Here is a 21,916-nt window from a genome sequence, read left to right on the forward strand (position 1 = left end):
ATCTTGGTTATAATAAAGACTGAAGCAACAATTTCCTAAGCCAAAAAATTTAACATTCTTAAACTAAAACACTGTTTCCTGTTCATAAAGTTGATTTGGGCTCAGAGCTTCTGTAGTTTGAGTGTGGAGGAGGTTGCACTGCACAAATTAAAGCAAATACATTTCCTTCCAAGTGGTGCTGTCAGAAAGTCACTTCTGCTAGACTCCAGTTTTCATGTAGAGGCGTTTGCAGTATCATAAATACCTGTTCTTCCTCCTCACATCAAGACCCCCTGAGACCTCAGGTTCCCTAATTTCCTTTTTGAGCACAGATTCCCTGACAGGGTTCACCAGAGTTTAGTTTAGTTTAAATTTGGTGCCTGGTGGGTTGAGTTCTTTCTTTTCTTTCTTTAGCCTTTGCTGCCTTCTGTTAAAAGCTGTCATGCATTTGCAGGTCTCCGATTAAAGGCTAGACTTTGCCTTTTCTGCATAAAACAGCAGGAATCTGAGTCCTTTAGCCCCCAGGAGTAGATTCTCATGATTTCCCTCATGCACTCCTTTCTCCTTCTCAAAGCTGCCTTTTATTCTTCTCCTCTGATGCACCTTGCAACGTCTCTCATTCTGAAGCTGGCTCAATTAGAGCTAGGGAAACTTATTCTTGGTGTTGTCAAAGCTCCCTGGAGGTTCCCAGGTAATCTTGCAGAGATTTCCCCACCTGCTGGATTTTCTACTTTTTCACCAAGTCAGTCAACTTTTAGCCCCAAAAATAGGAATACTAACAGGATCAGGAAAAGGCCTTTATAAACGTCCATCTTCTGTTCAATGGATGTGACTTTGGTTAAAATAGTTAATTCCTTTACATATTAAAATCATCCTAGTGATTAGTTCAAGATGTTCCTCTGGCTTTGTGTGGCTGAACCAGGTAATAGCAACAATTACAAGGGAATGTCCTTGTATGTAATGACATTCCCCTGCTGAACCTCAAAAGGACACACCATCTGCATTGCTCCAGTCTTAGAGCCTAGGCAATATTTAACTTCAGGGTTCAGGGATTTGGGAAAATTTCTCATCTTTATGCTCTCTCTTTGTACCAAGGGTGTATAATCACACACCTTTGCCCCAAAATCTGTCAATGTGGCAGAGGACTAATTAGAATACAGACAGCCACTGCACCTACACAAGGACTGCTCATAGCCCTGACCCTGATACGTTTTGTCCCCAGGACTGACACACCAGGATGTTGCTGTTGCATTTGTATTTTTGATTATTTGGTTTTTCCCAATCTAGAGGTGAATTATAAAAATTGAAATTTAATATTAACATATTTCCGCTATGCCCAGGGTTTTTTTTTAATGTCTTTACAGCTGAAAATATTTATCTGACAAGAAATTGAAGGATCTCCACTGAATAACTTTTGAGTTACACCACCATAAATATCAGTAAAGCAGACCAAGTTATTCTTTTGTACCATTTGAATTCACAAACCCACTGGTACTTACCCTCTTGTGATCATAGCTGTAGTTAAGTAGACCAAGTGGGCTGTTTTTACAGATAAACCTTTGTTTATGTCTCACCAGGCTTCATAATTACTGCTTAAATCAGTCAAGTACTCACAGAACCAGGAAACAACTCTCCTTATGACTCATACATTACTAGGTCCAAACTGTTCTTAAGCTGCTCCTGCCCAGAGTTAACATATTTTTTAAAATAAATCCCAAACTGTCAGTGGATGACTAGAGGTACAGAACTCACGTCTAAAAATTATTCTATTCCTAATGTCATATTGTGTTAAAAAAAAAATTGCGAATTAGGCTAGATGTTTCATAATTCTGGACATCTGTCTTTGACAAATAAATATGTCATAGTCAAGCAAAACAGCCCTAGGAGACTATTAAAGATGCTACTACCTTTTTAAAAAGAGACTAGCATAATGAATTGAAAGACTTAAGGCCATGTTTTCCACAAATACAGATGAACACACAGCTAAAGATTATTTAGATGACAGCAAAGACTGTAATCTCATAAAGTTTTATCTGTAGCTTGTATCATATATCTCAGCTCTGTGATTTCAATGACCCTCCACATGATTTACTCAAAAATGTGGATTTTGCCTCATTGTTCCTGTTGACCATGGGTTTTATCTGGTCATTGGACACTATTTCATGGATTATTTTTTCTGTGGTTTGGTTTGGTTCTGAGAGCTGAGAAATGCTGAAGGTATTAAACAGGGTAGGACTTTGAACTCTGTTCCACCTGCTAATTCTCCATTGGATATTCAGCACAAACTTGTCACAGGAGCAAACGACATCTCAACATGTGAGGAACAGAGACAACATCGAGGAGAAAGTATTTTCTCTTTTTGTGAACTATTTTTACCTCACAGACTGTTATTCCACCGAGCAAACTCAAGATAGGCAAAAGAAAATGCACTTTGCAGGCTCATCTTGGATCAGTTGGAATCCTCAATATCTTTAATGTTCTTATATTTTTACCACTTGGCTGGTGACATTATGTCTGGCAGATTGCTGTGGCAAATCCAGCAACATTTCTTCTATAGACCAGCCATCCTGCTGTATAATAAAGTACTCCCAAAATCTGCATTTTACTAAACTAGGCAACATGATTCTCTAAGAACAGCTTGCTGGGAACTTGCAGAGTTTAATGCTACGTTTACATTTTCTGCAATAAAAATGGCAGTCTCACTCCAGTTCAGCACTTTCCTCACTACTCTCTGGACAATGACTGTCATTGTAGACATTATCAACAATTATCACCATCTACCTTCTCCGCATTTCAATCTTTCCTTGTACAAAGGTAGATGATATTCCATTAATCAAGGTGTTGTCATTAAAAAAAAAAAAATGCCCAGAGGAATCTTTATCATTTTTCTCATGCTGAGGTAAAAACAACTCTTTTGTACCAGTGATTTTCATTCCTTATTGCTAAACTTTTTCTATTTCTCCCTGTGGATGCAAATTCTGCTGAAAATATATTATCATTAGGATTGTGTTCCTCAAAAAAGTAGAAAAACATAGATATCAGGAGGTTAATCCTGGACCCATGAAGAATCACAGACCACAGGCTGAAAATTGAAATTTTACTGTTATTGGGGAACAGCATTAAAACAAAAAACCAAAAAAACTTTACCTTAGAAGCAGACTTTGAGCTACCAGAACACACACTGAAAAAACAGCATTTCAGATGGATTTCTGGCTAATGCTTTGGAAGAACAGATAACTGTATGGATTAAGTTTTTTCTTCACCTAGATGCTTTTCTGCAGTACTTTCTTCTACATTATCCTATTGAAGTGGATTTTGCACTCTTGGCTCCCTAGGAATGCACCTTCAGCCAAAGGATTTACCCAATGCCTCTTTGTCATTTCAAAAACCACCATCAGCACTACTTATGATGAAGTGTATCAGTAGAAACATATCTCACTATGATTGCACACCCTTCCTGTGCTCTTAGTTCAGCAGGCAGCTCCCATCCTTTTCCCATCATCCCAGCAGCTACATCTCCACAATGCCTGTGTCCTGGCACAGAACATTGCCTGATTTGGGATTGCTGGGCAAGATGTCCTACACATTTGTCCAGCTGGTGTCCCCAAGACTGTGTTCAGTTCTCATTCTGTATATTACTGGAAAAAAATGAAGCAGATTTCCCTTTCCATGTTAGTGTGAAGGCTTCCCACATCACTTCTTGACAGTGTTTTTCAGCCTGTTAAAGCAGAATGATGAACTGTCATGAGAGGGTAAAACTCCACCAGTTTGTTTGCCTGACTGAAGATTTGTGGCAGGTCTCCTGAAACCCCTCTGTGATATCAGCTCACACAGGTAGCTTCCCCTCAGCCCATGCAGGCACACAACATGTCCTCAAAGATGATATATCAGCTGTTGAGCATCCTGATGTGTGTGTAGCTCAGCTTCCAACACCTCACATCTGGCAGAGAGTTTCTAGTGCAACTAGTGAACTCCATGAGCTGCCTCTGTGTTATTAAGCCAATAGAAATGTTCTTACCTCCTTTTTGGAATACGAGAAACTAGAAATAGTTCTGCTAATCTTAGGCTGGCCACAGTGATCTGAGGTCATTTTTTAAAAGTGGCTTTGGGAAGGAGGAAGCTCCCAAGTGTAGCTGCTGGAAGAGTTAGACATCCTGCCTACGTAAAACCAGATTAATTAATCTCCTCCAGTTCAGGGAGATCCAATGTCCCTGTTTTTTAAGCATTTTTTTCTGGGTTGGGATGAACCTGTCTCCCTTGAGGTCTCTGCCTCTCTGCACTGATGAGAGAGGGAGCTCTGTTGATACACACAGTTAGGTTCCAGGCCTTTGAATTATTAAGATTAATTAGGATTAAGTTCACCCATTTTACTTTTTTTTTTCACCTATGGTAACAATGTACTGGAATTACTGAATTTACCTAACCTTTTTTTCTTCTCACTAGAAGTCTGGAGGTATTAATTTTTTATCACTTTAAAATTTCAGATTTTTAGCACAAACTACAATGTATATTACCAGTGGAAATATTTTTATATAGTAGGGATTTTACCACATGCTTCAGTTGTTTTTATATCCGTTATTGCTGTGCCATTTTAATGCAATTTTCCACAGACTCCCCTGTTATTAACCTGCATTCATCATTTATATCCCTCTCCTGAGGCTTGTTGTAAGACTCTATAGAAAAAGATAAACAAATTACAGATACAGGAATTAATTGTTGTCTGACTGGAGCACCCCTCCCAAGGAACTTTAGGAGCACTGGTTGGAATGAAGCAGCCCATAGCCCACACTGATGGGAATGGCAGGAAGAAGGCTGAATACAACTGGACAAAACCATATACATGGAAACACATAGATTATGGCAGATATGAGAAAATGGAAGGCAGTGAAATTGAACAAAATTACCACAGGCCTCCAAGGAATGAGGCTCTGCAAATCAGATGTTAAACACTCCTCACCAGGTTTGCTCCCCATTGCACACAGCCTTTTCTACAAGCCGTGCCATCTCTGATGAGCTCTGCCTCTTCTTTCTGTTTAGGTCCCTGCGCACTGAGGTTCAGGCATAGAAATTCCTGCTCCCTCATAAGGGAGAGGAGACAGAGTGGCTCAACTCTTCCTGCAGATCCTGGGTGTCCCCTGGTCCCAGCCCAGGACAGATGCCCCAGGCTTGGCAGCACAGCCCTGGAGGAGGGCAAGGGGAGAGTGGGGAAAAGGAAGAAGGCTGAGAAGGAAGACATTGTTAAAAGAACAGTAGAGAGGAGAAGGAGGGACATGAGGGTGAAGTGAATTCAGAGGAATGTGAGGGCACATCAAAGAGATTGTGTCTTTTAAAGAAGCATATGGTGCCTTGAACCTCAGGGGAGCTGTGTTGTGCTACAGTGGGTAATGACAAAGAATAACAGACTGTCCCTTTCCCTGAAAACCATGTGGCTGAAACAGATAGAATATGTCAAAGGAGAGATGAGTGACTGGCCCAGTGTCCAACGGGAGTCTGCACTGGAGCCACGGGAGCAGCCAGGCAAAGCCCAGCCAGGAGTGCCAGCGGTGAGCGACTCTGCCCTCGGAGCATGGGCAAAACCCGGGGACAGAAAACTGACGAGGCAGAGGGTATGAAAAGGGCAAGGGAAGGGTGCAAAGCTTGGCTCCAGTAAGGTTTGCTAGCCTGACTTAGAGCATACACAGAGCCCATGAGAGAGTGAGAGCATGACTGAGTTCTTTGCTTGGAGCAAAAATAGCAGCTGTGAAAGAAACGGGAAAGAAGCAGGCAGATACAAAAGGGAAGAAAGCTGGGGAAGAAAGGAAAAGAACATGAAAACACTATCCTCAAAGCCAAGGCAGGCATGCCAACCATATTAATTTCCAGTACAAATGCCCTTCCTCCACTGCAGTTCAATGAGGGATCTGACCACAGTTAAATTTACGTTGTGTGTTTTCAATAATAGTAATAATGACAACAAAAAAGCCTAATCTCAGAATTAAAAGTCAAAGGCTCAGGATAATTCTGAAAGAGGAACAGAAGGAACAGCTTTGCATGGAGGTGAATGTGTTTTTCTCTGTCTACAGAAGAGTTTTGTGGGTGGTTTTAAGAAGTTTCAGTGGTGGAGCTGATAGTTCTAAGGAACAATCTCTCCTGTTATATTCTACAGTTATTTTTTAGCCACAGTTGTCAATCACACAGCTTTTCAAAGAAGGGAAATGTCAGTATCTCTGCTCTGTAGAGACAACACAGAGATGAGAAGCAGCTTGACCAGTATCAGTCAGTAGAGTACCTGTAAGGAAGCCAGTATAAGAACCCCACCAAGAGGGTCCCAGCCTGGCCTATACCTCCTCTGTGCCCCCTGTGTGAGTGCTGGGGGGGTTAGTGTTCATCTTCTGAAAAGGTCCTGCACCTCATTCAAAACCACACGGTAGATTCCCATTTGCCTTGACTGCTGTCTGGCCAAAGGCGAGTGGTCATTTCCATGCCACATCCCAGACTGTGGGGATCTCTACTGGAAATTTATACAGGAATGACTGAATGCAGGGGTGGGAGTCAGTTTTTTTGGCTTCATTGTAGTCATTCAGACTATGACTGGGAGGAAGCAATTAATGCTTTGGGCAGTGATATCTAAAGTTTGAAATGGACATTTCTGTTTAATTTTTGTGCTGTCGAAAGAAAATAAATCTACACATAACAGCAGCAGCAATAACTGGAAATTAGGGAGATGTTTTCCCCACTTGTGGAAACATGACCTGTTCAGATGCTCTTGTACCTTCTCCTGCAGCTTCTGGTGCTGGCCTCTCTCTGACACAAGATGCTGGGCTAGATTGGACTTGGGTGCAGTCCCGTCTGAAAATATCTGTGTTCCTAAACAACTTGCAAAGTTTTCTCACATTCTGTTCCTCAATCTGTATAGAAAAGCCCAAAGAAAGCATAATCTCCTCCCTTGAGAAATCTCACATTACATACTCTGAAGAAAAATTCCTTTCAATGCTCTCTTCAAAGCACTTGTACTCCTGACAGGGGTTTTGTAGTGTGCTTATCAAGGCTCTGTTTTCCCAGTGGAGTGCCACAGCTCATTACTACAGTCACAGTCTTTGCAGAGCAGGTCTTAAACACCTTGCCATCCTCAAAATTGTCTGGTCTGTTCATTCTTAAAATGACCACCTAAAATAACAGGGTAGCTAGAGATGCTCTGTTTGCTTTGCAGTTTTTAGTATGAGATCATTTAGCGCCTTTCATACTTCAAATTTGCAGTTTGCTAAACCAGAAAAAAAGAATTAGGAGATGAAAACACAGCTTTTGAATCTGAATTCCACCATGCCATGGAAAAATATTTATTTTTGTGCTAGAAGTGGAGGATAGATGAAGAACAGGTATTTGTTTAAAAACACGAGATGCCAAACTGGTGCATGAATGAAATTGTTCACTTTCATGATCTCCTAAATTCCGATCAGGGTTCTCTTAATATAGTTTTTGCTATTACAAAAGGGATTGTGACTTCTATTACACGCACCTTGCTTCACAGGAGAAAAATATCTATGTTCCTTGATGGATTCCATTTCAAAACAGTTGTGTGATGAATGTGGAAAATGTACTGTCCCAGGACACTGGCAGGCAGAGTCCAGTATCTGAAACACAACATCTACAGAGGTAATAGTAAGAGATATGGCTGGTTTTCTTTGAGGGCCAGACACAGAGGTTATGCTCAGTATAAGAAACTGGTAGAGATGGATCCAACCTTGCAGACAGTGGTGAGCAGCCTGAGATTTCAGACAACTCTGTGGGAGTGAGGGAAAATTCAAATCCACATGACAGTAGTTTTAGGAAGAAAAAAAACTAAACCTTTAAGAGGACCCTTAAGTTGTGGTTTTCCAGAAGCTGGGAAATTTATTAGGGAAACAAAATTGCTAAATGTTTGTATTTTGTGCCATTCCATGCCATTTAAAGAATTACAAAACATACAAAGGAAGATGACAAAGTGAAACAACCAAACCTCTAAATCCAAGTAATGAGACAAAACAGAGAAAGCAATCAGCCTTTGAAATGAAGATTTATCATCTTCATCTCATCCAATTCACACCCACTGTAGAGCTGACCCCTGTAGGAAGAGAAAGACCAGTCAGTTATTGCCCAGTCATGTTGGGTATTGCAATCCCTCCCCACAGACCACTGGTGGCCCATACATTGATTTTGCAATCAAGCCAAAAGCAACATCCTTAACACCACACTGGATTATTGCCCTGACTCTGACTCAGGGAACATTTCCTCTAGCTCTTGTGTTTTCCTTGGAGACCTTTCCACCTAAACATTGATGAAGCTCAACCTGCTTTAGCTTTTGAAATATGACAAGGTAATAAATCAGAGCCACAAGCAAGCAGGGCAGCTGTGCTATTGCAGTTAGAGGGAAGGCTGCCATACAGTGCCAGGACAGCTTCCCATTTCACACTGCCAGCAGCACTGTGCGTGTCCAAACCATACCCCAAGGCCAACAGGACCCCTCCTGTGATCCCACACTCCAGGGGTGGTGGGGAAGGGATACAGGTAGCCAGGCCATGGTTTCAGTGGTTTTCAAAATTAGCTTCGATGCCACAGACTTCTCAAAGATTCCATAGGACTCTATAGACACCACTCTTCACAGGCAAGCCCTTGTGTCAGGTTAGAAATTTGTCTTCTGCACTGGGATGCTCCAGGCTGCAGGGAGGAGAGCAGTAAATCCTGGTGTTCAACGCCACTGCACCACTGGCAAACCTCTGAGCAGTGGACAAGCCCTGAGATGTAGATGTCAGATGTTAGGGAGGAATTCTTTACTTGAGGGTGGTGAGGCCCTGGCACAGGTTGCCCAGAGAATCTGTGGACACCCCATCCCTGGAAGTGTTCAAGGCAAGGTTGGATGGGGCTCTGAGCAGCCTGGTCTAGTGAAAGGCATCCTTGTCCAAGGCAGGGCATGGGAACCAGATGAGCTTTAAAGTCCATTTTGACCAAAGTCCTTCTGTGTGGTTTTATGAAACTCTCCCCATGTTCCAAGATGCTGCAGCAGGTTCATCTTCTGCCCACCACAGCAGCCTTTCCCTGTGCTCCTTCTAACACTCCTCATTCCATTACAGTGCTTTTGAGGAAAAAGAAATTGGACATTTGGTGCCCAGCACTGGAGGAGCCACTGGGAGATTTCCAGATGAGTTTAGGGAAATTTTATCCAGCACACCAGTATCAGACAGTGGAGCTCTGCTCGGCAGCTGCTTCACTGCCAGACTCCTCAGGGCAAGGCTGGCAGACCCCAGCTTCCTGCTGGAAAGAGGAATCCTCCTCCAGGCACTCACAGCCAGCTTACAGCTGCTGCAGCAGCTTCCAGGGAAATTTGTCCCTCTACTGCCAGCACCAATTTGTGCACATTTACAGGTGTGACAAAATTGCTTCAGATGACCTCTGGGAAGGCAAAAGCGGTGCCTTGAAAGTGTGTCAGTGATACCACTTAGCACATTTTCTACTTCAAAGTATTCTACCAACACTAATGAAGTGAGCCTAAAAACAAGAGCTGAAAACACCCTAATAACATGAAAATACTGCCCTGGAACAAGTATATAAGAAAGAAGGCAACAAAGCCATTATAAAATGAGGACATTATTTTTTTTTTTTCTTTAATGATCTTGCTTTACCCAGTCTAATTTAGAAGTAGCTTATCTGTTTAGCTGAAACCCTCCAGTCATTTTTTGAGAGTACTGTGGGGTAGAATATAAATATATTGCTAAGGATGTAAAATTTCACTTCTGTGACCCTGGTGGCCTGGGAGAATATAGTTTTCTATTTAGGAAGATCTTAAATTACTTCAGTTATCACTCCAGACTATTTTAAGACATATGTAAATGTATGGTACAGAGTCCCTCAAAGAAACAGTCAGCCCCTGGTTTGAAGCTCTGAGACTGAGGGACTCAGCTGAGATTTGACCAGGAGCTGTACAAAGTCACAGGTGTAGTTTTGTTCTGAAAGCATCATCAGGGCACATGTAGCTGTGAATAGATCAGAGAGGTTTGAACAAAGCAAGCAAAAATTGCCAAATCCAGGCTTCTCATAAGTTAGTCTCCTATTGCTTTTAATAGGGTTAGGATTTTGCCTGCTGGACTGAATTCCCAGCTCTACACTGAATTCACTGTAGCAGAAATCCCTTAATCTCACTGTGTATCCTTCTCTCTGTGCTCTTTCCTATCTCCTCATCTCTGGATAAGAATGATACTAACATCTGCCTCTATGGGTATTATGAGAACTAATTAACTGAGCTTTCAGGAAAATTTCAGCAGCAAAGGCAAATTTCTCCTCTGGAGATAAAACACATACACACACAGACATATAGATACAGATATTTCTGTGTGTTGATAGATATACACATATAATCTGGCATCTATAATATACTTATCACCTGCCAGACCTTTCTTAATGTCAAGGCTCCTCTTTTCTCTGCCTTGTCTTCCTTTTACAGTCCAACTATTTTTAAATGCTGTACTTTATTCAAAGTCAGTGTGGAGATGTCAGGTAGGTAGTCAGTGTGGAGATGTCAGGTAGGTAGTTATTAAAAAAAAATTAAAAAAGGAAAGAAAGAAAAAAGAAAAGCCTTTGTCTTCTCCTTATTTAATAGCATTTTTCTTCTGCAACCGCTGTTCCTGCTAGTAAAAAAACTGCTTGGCTTTTAATGAAAAATCCTAACAGCAACAAATTGCAACCCTCCCTTTCAACACAGGCATGCCCTTTGAATTTAATTACGCCTCAGGCAATGCATTATAAAGAGCGTGTGATAAGTGACACCAAAAATCTTCCAACAAACACAGCACACATCCCCCACTGGGCAAAAATAGCTGAGTACCAGATTGCCAGTTTTGGTTTGAACTCACTCAGGGCCGGATTGTGCCTGGCTTCCCCCAGGGGTGTCCCAGCTCGGCCCCGCGGATACCGGGAGAGCTGAGCGCTCCTGTGCAGCCCTGGATCCCAGCTCCAGGATCCCTGGATCCCTGGATCCCTGGATCCCAGCTCCAGGAGCCCTGGAGCCCTGGATCCCTGGATCCCAGCTCCAGGAGCCCTGGAGCCCTGGATCCCTGGATCCCTGGATCCCAGCTCCAGGAGCCCAGGATCCCTGGATCCCAGCTCCAGGAGAACATCAGCCTCCAGCGGGGGCTGCAGGACTCTGCCCCAGCGGGGACACTCCTGCAGGGATGGTTCAGGGCACCCAGCAGGAGCAGAGAGGAGCTGGGGACAAAGGAAGCTGGAGGAGTTTGGGAGGTTTCCTTTCCTCCCAGAATAACTTCTCGCAAGCTGTGTCAACTGTCCACAGTTAAACAAATACTTGAAGTATCTATCAACATTTCCCATTTGGAAGGAGAGGCAGCAACAATTACCTTTGGGAGTTGCCACAGCCAGCGAGAGGAGACTGCCTGGGATTTTTCTGATTGTTCGCAGGAGAAAATTTCCTTTGAAAACAAACATCCACAGCCCTGCCTGTAATGCAACACCAGGGTCAAATTCTGCCCTTTTGCATCCTTCTGGATGCTAACTTGGGATAATGCAATGCCCCTGTGTTATTTAGATCTTCTGGGATGGCCAGTGACTCCCAGGAGACAGCAGACCATAGAATGATAGGACCACTAAGGCTGGAAAATATCTTCAATACCATCAATTTCAACCTTTGACCAAATGCCACCATGCCCACTAAACCATATCACAAATTGCCATGCCTACCCAGTTTTTGGCCATCTCTGGCAATGCTGGTGGTGCACAATGGTTGGGTCTACTTATTACTGGGATGCAAAGTATTCATTGCACAGGGAGACAAGTCACAGACACCTCCTGACTGCTGGTGGGCAAATATCAGGACAAGTTCTATTTAACCTCAAAAGCCATATGGATGTAAACATAAAATGAAGTAATTCCAATCCTGCCAGAGGTTTTTGTTATTTCAAAGTAGCTGCATTGGACATGGTCTCTGTCTTCCATTTCCTTTCCTGACAGTACAAGTGCCTTGGCTTACTGATATTTTAAGAGGTGAGTTTTCAGTTTTATACCAGATATAGCTGCTCTGGGTGTGAAGACCCTCTTGCATGTGTCAGGGAGCTGTTTCCCTGCTGTGGCACAGCTCTCTCATGAGCTTTGCAACAGCTGTTTTCATCGAAATCTTAAAGCTGAAAGACAGGCAGAGCTTTTAAAAAGATAGGGCTGGGATTCACAATCAAGTTATTGCAGTTTAATGTGTTTCTGTGCAGCAGCCGAGCCACACCAGCCAGCTGGGTTCACACCCTCAGTTTCAGTAAATGCAGGATTTAAACGACACATTACCATGGGTATGACTCTGGTCAGACATCCACAATAAATCATTCACTTTCTTGAGCACAATAACACCATCATGTATCTGAGTTCTCCAGATATTAAAATGCTTGATTCTTCCTTTCACCACTAACTTGCCCTGCAACCATGGGTCTTACCACCTCCTTAGCTTTCAGACTTCAAGTGTAAAATTCAAGTGTGAATATGAGGAGTGCTTACACAAAAGGCTACTATAAGAACAAAAATGAGAATCTTCGAGGTGCTGAGATATTCTGGATACCTGGCCTAAGGGTCATTTTAAACACCCCATTCTGCTAAGAGGAATCGGAGCAGCAGTGCTTTGCCTTTAGTCACCCCCAGTGCTCCTTGTTATTTAGGCAGCTGTGGAGCTGAAAAATGACTTAGAGTCTTGCCTTTTTCCTGCAGTAAACAGCAGCCAACAGGGCTGCATTTCTCTACAGGAGCCGAGGAGCTGCATTGCTTTGTTGCGTGTTTTAATGTGAACCTGTGAGTCACAGTTCTTGTACCAAAATATTTCCAAGTACATCTCCTTTCAAAGACAAAATTTGAGGAGCTACTGTCATGTGTCACACATAAACAATGTGAAGCATAACATCGAACACTTGGAAAGTGTGCAAGTAGACCAAAAGGAAGGAGGGTGATTTACTGAGCTTTAGTTCAATATAACTGCATGGGTTTTACACCTAGAGGACTCAGATTGCTGTAACTGTTACCTGTGAATAAAGCTTCCCTCTGGCAAGTGATAATTAATTCTTAGATTTTAGAAGTTTGTGAATTTCAGAGACCCCTGAGCACATTTGTATGAAGATTAGACATTGTTTCTTTTCTCCTTTTCTCTTTGAAGTCTTTTCTTCAAAGATTGCAGCTCACTGTTCAGACTGCGTAAATCCTCTCTTGACAGAGCCGGCTTTTCTCTGCACTCGCAGAGCTTTGAGTCTGACTCTGCTCTCCCTTACTCTGCTCTGTGCCCCATCAAAGAACAGAGAGATTGTCAGCACCACATCGCTGCCAGTGGGGAGGAGAATCAAACCCTTTGCCAAGTACATCAAGTGAATTGCTCACCCCCCATCAGAGGGTGGGCCTTGAAAAATGCCATTGATATGAATAGTAAAATAAAATAAAAAAAAAAAAAAAAAAAAAAAAAAAAAAAAAAAAAAAAAAAAAAAAAAAAAAAAAAAAAAAAAAAAAAAAAAAAAAAAAAAAAAAAAAAAAAAAAAAAAAAAAAAAAAAAAAAAAAAAAAAAAAAAAAAAAAAAAAAAAAAAAAAAAAAAAAAAAAAAAAAAAAAAAAAAAAAAAAAAAAAAAAAAAAAAAAAAAAAAAAAAAAAAAAAAAAAAAAAAAAAAAAAAAAAAAAAAAAAAAAAAAAAAAAAAAAAAAAAAAAAAAAAAAAAAAAAAAAAAAAAAAAATATTTCTCCTGTTGGAACTAATTTAAAAGGAAAAAAGAAAAGAATCTTGAAATAATCATATAATCCCTTTTTTCCCACTTCAGAATGACCCCCATTAGTGAGGTTACCCCCATTACTGAGAAACTAGAAAACCAGTGTTCCACCTTTATAATTCACAGAATGCTCTAGCTGTGTGTATAGCTGAATTTCAGGGTCTTGGTGTTAAATAGTACAAATCTTCAAATATTCCTACTGCTGCCTCTGCTTTCAGCTGCCCTCCCTCAGTGACCACTGCTAATAACCTGTGTGTGAGGAAGCCACTGCTGAGGTGAATAAAAGTTTTACCATCCAGTTGAATTCTTGTACATTAAGTTTCTACTCAATGTGATCACAGTGATGACCCAAGACAAGCAATGGGATAAGAAGAAACAGTGTTCTACAGTCAGGCCAAAATTGACACCTTTCCTTGTGGTAACATCATGGTTTTAGCCAAACCACTGCAAGTCATGGCAGAAGCCTTCACACTGAAAATACATGGCTGTATGTTCAGTGATGCAAATTATATTTAATTTTCACACTGCCTTGCTCATTAGCAAGTACCTTAAAAATACCCTAGACTCTCATAGGCATTAGAAAGTACCAGAATATTGAAGTGTCTTGCCCAAGACGTCTGGGCAATGACAGAATAAAGAGTAGAGCCTGGAGCACACATACATCCCACCTTCAAACCACTCTTTATGTTACACTGCTTCCCAATTTAGTGTCCCAACTGGTCTAGTCATACACAACCTTCTCAAGCATTCTTGACTTTTCTCTCACATCATTTCACAGAAATTTTCTTTCATATGCTGACGAAGGAAAAATGTCTAACTCTTATTATAAGTCTTCTTTTTTTTCCCCTAAAATATTTGATGCACAGACCTGAAATTTTGGGTCACTTCTTGGAATAGCCCTGTGAGTCCCATATGCCTCCTTTGCCTACCTTGAATATTCACAGCACAGCCCTGTGGTGTCCCAATGTGCCGGATACACAAGTGCAACTGCACCAGGAGAGCTCTCTCCAGGGGCCACAGGCCAGATGACAAAGAGCCAGGGAAGGAGGTTCATAGCTGGATGTCTTTGCCCAAGGGAAAGCAGCCCAAAGAATACAAAATGTCGACAGAGGGCACGCTGCCCATGATTGAGCCCCCGCTGGCTGGAAACCCAGAATTAACAACAGCAACAACAACAAGAAAATTAGTAAGGCTTGCCAGCTGAGGAGAGACATCTGGCTGGAGATCAGAGGGGCATGTGAGTCAATTAATCCATCTCTGAGCTGGATTAGCACATTGAAACATGCTTCCCTTCACTGCTGCAGAGGGACCTGTTGAATGAGCCGTAAAGATGAATGGAACTAAAGAAATTTCATTTAGATGAAGAAAAATGGCTCTGAAGTAGTGAGTGGGTGGTTTTTTACATGCCTTATGTGCTGCAAGAATTAAGCACAACTCAGAGAATTTAGGGCATGAAACAGCCATTTGGATACAAAAATTCTTGCATTTCAGATCTCAATGATTTAAAATCTGTATCTAGATATCTGCCAATATATTTCTCATGTTTATAGCATATCCAGGAAAAAAAGATACTACAGTTTAGGAAAAATAACTCTTTCAGTCCATTCCTTTACAACTGTGGTAAATCAGTTTGCTGTTGCCACAGAAGCTATTCTTGGGCTCTTCTGCTATTAAATTGAATGGCAGGACTGTTGCTCAAGGGTATTATGCTGCATTTAGATCTGGAGAGTCTCTACCTTCTCTGTCAGTGCAGATCAATGGGACACGGTCTTCTTAAATACTGTTCAGATTGTCAGAGATAGGACCTGAAGGGATGACTTTGGTCACTGAGTTCAGTTCTTGCTGTCATGAACTATCAGGTCATATAATCCCTTCTTTGGAATTCTTCAGCTCCCTCTTAAATTTTGCTTTTTTGACTGTTATTCCTGCAGTCAGAAAGTTTTTCCAAAACTTCATTCCTCTGCTGTTTAGAAACTTCTTTATAATTCCAATTGTCTGTTTATTCAGGACCAGGTTACGGTCATTTGTTCTAATTCCAGAAATGTCTTTTACTCTCCTCCCTTTTGAGTACTCAGACCCCTGAGGTGTCTATGGACAGCTGTCAAAAACTTCAGCTTTCCTTCCACTAAGCTAAACATGTGAAGCCATATTTGTTCTCCCCTAAAACAGCCTTATCAGTCCCCTGTGTTTTGTAGTATATATAATATTATATATATATATATATTCTCTATACCTACTTCAATTATTATTTTCACAATAATACATGGACTATATACAAGTTTCAAATTATATCCTGTGCAATGGCAGCAACACCACCTTGCACCTGCAGAAAATACCCTTTCTGTCTGTTCTCTGGAAGTTGTGTTCACTGACTGGGGAGCTTTCAACTTTAGGAAAGTAAGAAGAATTTCAGTTAACACCTAGAAGTTTATACTTGAGCCCTCGTAGGAAGAGACACATGAGTTTTCTCATCCAGGGGATGGTGCCCAGAGACAATCTTGATGCAGCTATTAGCAAAGCAAATTGAGTGCTAGGATGCATCAGGGAAGATTTCTCTAGCAGAAGTCGTGAGGCCTTTTTGTATTACTAATGAGCTAAACAGTGCCAGTGAAAAGACATTGACAATATAATCCTGATTGCCAATACTGAGAAAACGCTTGAATGATCCCTGGAGTTCTTTTGGGATGTGGCATTGTTCTGAATAAGTCATTGACATGTGTGGGGACTTAGCACATAGATACATTTACAACATGGGCCCCATTTTCCAGAGGCTGGCAGAGGGGGGCTGGATGAGTGCCCACTACTGCGGGCTAATGCTCTCATTGCCTCAGGATGGTCCCACAGAGGTTTAATTTATGAGACCAGACATTGCTATACACACGAGGGTGCAGCTCCTCATGCCAAGGACTGTGCACAGTTCTGATCATCTGTACTGCTGGCAGAGGAGCTCAAAGACTGCAGCTACAGCTCTTACACAGTGACAGACACCAGAATATATCATTTACAGGCTAAAACAGTCTCCAGCCATAGTTTTGACCAATATAACTCTCCCAACACAGCTCCTGGGAATAGGCTGGAGACTGTCTTGGCCCCAGCAGTATTCACATCAGATGGGACTTTCCAGTTCTGGAGCTCCAGAGATTTTTCCTGTAAGGGCACAGCACAGCTGTGCCAGATGGTATCCAGATCAGAGTGGTCCATGACACATCCTATTCACTAAGATCATTTCAGCCAAACTGGCTCAGATATATTGAAGAACTACCTTGGTGATCAAAAGAATCCAGAATTAACTCTATGAGAGCAGGAAAAACTGATTTTGAATGCTTTTGAAAAATCTCCTTTATACTCAAAGAAAGCTTTATGTACAGAAACTGTCCACAGCCTCTGGGAATTTGGCTCTCAATTCCTTTAACTGGAGCATGTCAAATAACTTCAGCTGTCACATGTCATATCTGAGAGACCATGAGCTTTGACACAATATGTGTCAAATATACCTTCAAACAAATGCAGCACTTCTCTGGGAGGTAATGACAATTGCTGAACATGATTTCCTTCTGAATAAATATGAAAACTCCACAGACATCAGTCAAAAAAAATTAACTTTCCTTGAAGACATTTCATAAGAAATGCCTTCTTTCCTCTGTCTCTGCTACCTCTCTCTTCTCTCACGGAAAATGCCAAAGTGGATAAGTTCAGGACTTACCACTCTGAAAAACAAGGGGGCCTAGAATAATGAAAGCCCAAACCCACAAACATCTGTACATAACTAGACTTGTCTGAAGTTGACAGACATCTTGTCCCTATTGCTTCTGTGTCACTCCGGGTCCATTACTGGTTTTTGACTGTTGTCCAACAGACAGACCCAGAGATAAAGAAGGAAGGACTCCCTCTTGGCATGTGTATGAAGCCTATTGCAGGGAGCATTTCACCTCTTTAGGGCCCCTGCTTACACTTACATATTGCTTAAAATACAGTATTTGTCGAACATTCAGTTATCTCCTCAGAGGAACCAGGAAGGAGAGGAGAAACATTTTTCCCCTTTTCTCTTTAAGTACAAAGAAAAGATTCAGATGTGGTCCCCAATTCAGATCCTGTTCAGATCTGAGATCCAACAAAGCAAACCTCTCTTTGTTAGGGAACCACCAACAGTTAATTCGAAAGCAAATCTAATTTTAAAAGTGATCATAAATAGATACGCGTACTTGAAAATAAGAAATTCAATATGAAAGGCAGTTAGATATGAATAGAAAACAAAAAAAAAATTATGGACTTTATAAATTTATACAAACTTACTCTCAAAGCCTATGAATGTGGTGAAAGGACTCCAATGTATTTAATGTCTCCAGTGGGGAGTATGGGACTTACAGGGATGGAGAAATGTCTCTACAGTCACACCTGACAGAGAACTATGAATTCTATTGAGATTTCATGATCAGCAGATGATAAGTTAATAATGATGAGAGAAGAGAGGCAATTAGGACAGCTCTAGGAGCATGAAATAGATGCAAATATCCCATTATAGCCATTAAGCAATATGGCACAGCAAGACACAGGGTAAAACCAAGGAAAGACGAGCCTGGCCAAGCTGGTTGTCACCTATGCCAAGTGCAATCGTATCACTCTTTGCTGCCAGCAAACCCAAACCACCAGCAGTGCCTATCTCAGAAGTGAGAAACCCCTGAGTCAAGAAGGAAAAACAAATGGATATATTAAATTTACCTGAAAACTGTCCTGATTTTACTCATCTCTAAAATAATCTGTGTATTCCAAAAGGAAAGTACTCTTTAAGAGGGATTTTTAGCCTGTTTGATAGGCTGTTCAGCAGAAACCCTGGAAATAATAAAGCAGTGTTAAAGCAGATTGTCTGTCTCATTCAGCTGTGTCATGGAGCTGATCCAAAGACTCCCAGGAACTTTAAAAGGTGCTGGAGCTGGCCCATCAGTTTCTAGTACTAATAGGAACCGAGCTGTTAGTGTTTTTGCATGACATCCTGTAAGGAAAATCACTGGCATTTGGCTTACTCAGGAGATTTCACCATCTGTTATTGTAGAGACCCAATAATGATACAAAACACAAATAAGCAAAAAAAAAACCAAAAAAAAAAAAACCAAAAAAAAAAAAAACCAACACTCTGTCAGAGTTAGTGAGGTCTTAAAATATTCCTGCACAGGTAGAGAGTTTTGCTGGAGGAGAATCAACAGAGCACCGGGCTCAATTACATCCAAGTTCCCTGTGTAAGACCTGTCAAGCAACTCATATCATCACGTCTGTAAGTGACTGTGAGTAATGGGTTTATTTAAATTCATGTGGTGTTTGCTACCTACACCCAGACAGATAATGGACAGATAGCAGAACAATGATCATTAAGAAGCTATCACTTAATTCTTGTTTTATTCTGCAGCTTGCCTGCCTTCATCTGTCTTCCCTTCTGAAGAAGTGAGCACGTTCCTTCTGTCTCAGATGGAAATGCAATGGCCTATTATGCATTCAGCACAAGTTTTCCATTTTTATTCCAAAATCATGACAGTGATACAAATATGAAAGCCCACAGAATTTGTTTCCAAAAGCATTCAGCTCCACGCAAATATGTTTAGCTTTCTGCAATTGAATTTCTTATCCCTCAAAACATGCAGCCAACTTTCTTCTAAGTAGTCAATATAACATTTAAGGAGTTTTTTTGTCTTACCAAAAACAAGAGGTATTAAGTATGGTGGTAAGGGCAGAGCATCCTACAAAATATTGAAAAAATCTGTTGGCTCACTGCAGTTCTATTGATTTAAGAAACACAAAGGGAATATGCTGAACAAGATGAGCTGGGAAATTTAGTATCATCATGTGAATGTAGTAGTAAAGCATCCTACATACTCTCATCACTGTCAGCTTCCTGCAGGACAAAAATGTGTGTTCAGCCCTGAAAACTATGTCCTTCCAATACAAGTATTGGTATTCAAGTATTCATTGCCCTAGCTATCTGAATTCCTTTGGGTTTAAGGAAGATGTCAAAGACTTACAAGTTGTGAATGCTGTCGTGCCAGTAAAATTAATGACTCCTTTTCTGCTTCCCATATTTAAAGCCTTAAATGAGTCTTATTGCTGTGGAAAACAGGAGGAGCAGAGGGGCTGTCAGGATGGAATTGTAAATCTTTTGGCATTTAAAATCTTAGACCTGATTGACCTCATGACGGTGCTTCAGACCAGTATTTTTCTTGGTGTTGTAAAGCAAGCAAATTACTTTATCCAGGCATGAATCCTACTTTGCAGTCTGCTGTAACTAACTGGGGTATGAGGCTCAAGTGAAATGCTGCAGTCAAGCAAGTAAACATCAAAAAACAAACAAAAACATTTGCATCTGAGGAACTATTAAATGTATTTATCATCTGCCCTTTGAGTCTGTGTAAATGCTGGAGTAAGGAGACAGTAACATGAATAATTGTAACTCAGTTATTAAATAAAATGTAATTACATTAATAATTAATACAATAAGAACTGGTGCTGGCCCAAGTGGTGTATGCTGAGGTTTTAACTGGTGCTTGTCAAGGCATGATGGACCAAGGGTTGCTTGGTGAGGGGGCTCCCTTGTTGCCCAGATCCCCCAGCACACTGGGCTGCAACACGAGCTCAGGGCTGGCTATTTTCAGTGCAGTGAGGAGCTCCCAGCAGAGCCCTGCTCGTGGCTGTAGGATGAAGCCTGGCTTCAGAAAGCAGAGTCAGCCTGCCAAGCACTTTGCCTACGGTGTCTGTTGAAGCAGCAGCTCTGGCCCAGGGGAACTCAGACTCAATAGGTGCTGTTGACACCCTCGTATTTCATCTGGCTTCCCCGCTCTTCCCCACAGCCATTAGAAAGGCTCTCCTGAAAGCACTTTGGAGCAGCAGCCAAACCCACATTCTCTGAAAATTCCATGGGATTTTCTTAAGGAGTGCTCATGTGCCCAGAAGGTAGAGGGAGCCCTGGAAAAATGGCCAGCTTATGATTTTCTCTCTTTGTGCTAGCAGCAGAGATGACCCCACATGCCCTATTGAATTGTTCTTCCACCAGTCCTTTCAGAAGGGAGCAGGTGATAAGATTCTCCAGAGAGTATCTCCTGTTTTACCAGCACACCCCTAGCCCCTGCTTTACCTATCAAAAAACCCACAACCCAAAAGATACTTTTCCTTGCAAGGTATGTCACAACATTGAAGTTAGGTCTGAGGAATGGTGCCAGCTGAATGAATCTGTCTAAAGCCTGGAGATCATGGGATTCATCCAACGGGGCCAAATTTCTGCTGCCATCAGAGGCACACCTAATTTACCTCCATGCAAACAGGAACAGAGCGTACTCACCGACCTGGCTGCTGTCCACTGTGGGAGCGTGCAGTGCATTCCAAGCATTAATCCTTAGGACACAACTGCAAGGTCACAAAGTAATATCTTCTATTTTCTATAGGTACAAAGAGGTGAGCCAAAGACAGAGATGAGACTGGAACCAGATTTCCGTGCTCTGGTTTACCTGCTAGGCTGAAGCCTTTCCAACAGTTGGAAAAAGATTTTGTATGTTATATTGAGAACCCAAAACCACCAGAAAAAAATAATCTTGTGTGCTTTAATGAGTAGAGTGAAGGAAATATGTGATGTACATGAGTTTTTCTGAGATTTGGGGAAGTCAGTAATTAAGTTAGATGATTATCATACAGTCAAAAAGTGTTGAAGAACATCTTCACAGAGAATTCCAGGGTTTGCTCCTTCTCATCAACAATACAGTTCAGGGCGCTTTAAATCGTTCTGGCCTATTATCATGGAGCTCTTTTCTCTTGTTTCTGCTGCTGGCTATGCATTTCCCCATATAAATTAATTATTTTTATGGACAAATATCTTTGTAAAGCACTAGCACTCTGGCCATAGCCATCTAGTTTAAGTGAGGCAGCATAGGTAAAGAGAAATGGGTATTCAGTGAATGTTTTTGAGGAAAACAAATTAGCTTTGGATGATGAAGACCTGAGAAAGTGCTATGGTAACCTATATGGTATTTACTTTTATCAGCTATATCAGTCTTATAACAGGAACTATTTCTTCTTGTGTGTGGACTGGGCTGCAATGAAGGTAATATCCCATTTCCTGCAGCTTCTTGTTCTCTGCATTGTTCTTAAGAATTCATGATCCCTAAGAGTTTTATGCTGACACTGGGAAAGAAGTGATCTTTGCTTCTGCCATTGATT

At 41.4% G+C, this 21,916-nt stretch overlaps 1 protein-coding gene across 3 annotated transcripts in view; it reads left to right on the forward strand.

The window, feature by feature from the left end:
- The window catches only part of GRM3 (glutamate metabotropic receptor 3), a 102,596-nt gene that overhangs the window by 18,306 nt on the left and 62,374 nt on the right, over positions 1 to 21,916 (forward strand). Inside the window, exon 2 of one of the 3 annotated variants that reach the window (XM_021531030.4) lies at positions 18,894 to 19,002. The exons of 1 other annotated variant lie outside the window; for it this stretch is intronic. The gene's annotated coding sequence lies outside the window, so the exon portion shown is untranslated. The remainder of the gene's footprint in view (positions 1 to 18,893; positions 19,003 to 21,916) is intronic. One more of the 3 variants, XM_021531034.4, reaches the window with a different exon arrangement.

The sequence above is a fragment of the Lonchura striata genome, chromosome 1A, assembly GCF_050655825.1.
Source record: "Lonchura striata isolate lonStrDom1 chromosome 1A, ASM5065582v1, whole genome shotgun sequence".
Lineage (NCBI taxonomy): Eukaryota > Metazoa > Chordata > Aves > Passeriformes > Estrildidae > Lonchura > Lonchura striata.